We start from the raw sequence: 2,416 nt of genomic DNA on the forward strand, positions 1-2,416 counted from the left end.
AACAATATGTGAATGCATCATAAATTATTCAACCATTATCCTGCAGCTGGACATTAAGGTTGTTTTTGGTCACGCCTGTAATCCCAGCACTTTGGGAGGCAGAGGCAGGCAGATCATGAGGTCAAGAGTTCGAGACCAGCCTGGCCAACATAGTGAAACCTTGTCTCTACTAAAAATACAGAAAAATTAGCTGGGCATGGTGGCGGGCGCCTGTATCATGACGAGCTAATTTTTTGTGTTTTTTGTAGAGATGGGGTTTCATCATGTTGCCCAGGCTGGTCTCGAATTTCTGATCTCAAGTCATTTGCCCACTTCACCCTCCCAAAATGCTGGGATTATAGGCATGGGCCATGGCACCCAGCTAGTGAAGCTGAATTCTTTTTTTTTTTTTTTTCAGACAGAGTCTCGCTCTGTCACTAAGGCTGGAGTGCAGTGGTGTGATCCTGGCTCACTGCAACCTCCACCTCCGAGATTCAAGCGATTCTCTTGCCTCAACCTCTCAAGTTGCTGGGATTACAGGTACCCGCCACCACACCTAGCTAATTTTTGTATTTTAGTAGAGATGGGGTTTCACCATGTTAGCCAGGCTGGTCTTGAACTCCTGACCTCAGGTGATCTGCCCGCCTCAGCCTCCCAAAGTGCTGGATTACAGGCACGAGCCACGGCACTCAGCCAGTGATGCTGAATTGTTAACCAAAATATTTGACTAATTACAGCAAGTGACGACCAGCACTGAGTCCTGGTGACTTGAACATTCAATTCAAAGGATTACGCCATCACTGACTGCGTTTTATTCACATGTGTTTTCTACATCTCTCCCCCAGGAGAGCCAATATTTGATGAGAGAGGCCACATAACACACAGCACACCAGTTTAGGAGTCAACAGGCCGGCATTCCACATTAAACCCTCACAACCCAGCCTGCAGACCTCAGCCAAGGCACTTGCCCTTTCTTGTTCTCAGTTTACTACTTTATGAAACAAGGGCAGTTGGGCAAAAGTTGTTTTCAAGCCTGGCTGAACTTTGGAGCCACCTGCTGAAATTGTTTATAGTATAAATCCTCATTCTCCTCCCCAAGATTTAATGGTTCTGGGGTCAGATGCTGGGTATCTATAATTGTTAACAAATTTCCCAGGCAATGCTGATGAGCTGTAGGATTTACAGACAAGTCAACTGGGTTACCTCTAAGGCTCTTTCTAGCTTCTCACAAAGAAATTCCTCTAAAGGGGAAAAGGCCACCAACCATGCCCGAACATGTTCGTGCTCCATCACCAAGGGAGCCCTCTCTGCGGTGCTGCCCTTTGCCAAGGGACTGTGGGCTTTAGACAGTAGCTGCATGGCTGCAGCCTCAGCCACATTCTCAATGATTATCATCACCGGTAGTTAATTGAGCACAAATAGCTGTGCAATAACCTTTGGAAAAAGCCACATTTGTTATCATTAAGATATTTCCTGCTCTTCTAACTGTAGGTGCTTCAGGAGCCGTGGCTTAAAGTGCAGACATGACCAGGTCCAAGAACCACACCACACACAACCAGTCCTGAAAATGGCACAGAAATGGTATCAAGAAACCCCGATCACAAAGATACGAATCTCTTAAGGGGATGGACCCCAAGTTCCTGAGGAACATGCGCTTTGCGAAGAAGCACAAGAAGGGCCTGAAGAAGATGCAGGCCAACAGTGCCAAGGCCATGAGTGCACGTGCCGAGGCTATCAAGGCCTTGTAAAGCCCAAGGAAGCTAAGCCCAGGATCCCAAAGTACACCCTGAAGTGTGTGCGACTTCAGCCACAAGCTCGATGGACTTGCCTACACTGCCCACCCCAAGCTGGGGAAGCATGCTCGTGCCTGCATTGCCAAGGGGCTCAGGCTATGCTGGCCAAAGGCCAAGGTTAAGGACCAAACCAAGGTCCAGGCTGCAGCTCCAGCTTCAGTTCCAGCTCAGGCTCCCAAAGGTGCCCAGGCCCCTACAAAGGCTTCAGAGTAGGTATCTCTGTGTGCCAATGTGAGGACAGAAGGACTGGTGCAACCAGCCCCTCCCCCTGCACCGCCCACCGGCTGCCATCGGTATGGGGCTGGGGTCCTCCTGTGCTGTTTGTACAAATAAACCTGAGGCAGGAAAAAAAAATGTTATTTCCTAAAGTTTAAACGCCTCCCTATGAAACTACATTAATTTTCTGGTCCCTCTTTGTACAGGGCTCAAGGTAAAACCTTTGGCAGCTCCCTATTAGGAATCTGAGTGCACATGGATATTGATTCTGTTTCTTGAAGGAAAAGAAAAAAGAGGAAAAAAAAAAATCCCTGAGCATACAGCCTCAGCATCCTCCTGGCAGGAGCTGATGGAGGAGGTGGTGATTTGGATTAACCTATAACCAGCTCTGCTAAGGTCTAAGTGTTCAGACAATAACATGTGCATTT

General features: G+C 47.9%; 1 pseudogene; it reads left to right on the forward strand.

Annotated features, from left to right (window-relative positions):
- The first annotated feature begins 1,502 nt into the window (after positions 1-1,502).
- LOC126949288 (60S ribosomal protein L29-like) lies at positions 1,503-1,985 on the forward strand (annotated as a pseudogene).
- The last annotated feature ends 431 nt before the right edge of the window (positions 1,986-2,416 follow it).

Source organism: Macaca thibetana, chromosome 2 (assembly GCF_024542745.1).
Source record: "Macaca thibetana thibetana isolate TM-01 chromosome 2, ASM2454274v1, whole genome shotgun sequence".
NCBI classification, from domain to species: domain Eukaryota; kingdom Metazoa; phylum Chordata; class Mammalia; order Primates; family Cercopithecidae; genus Macaca; species Macaca thibetana.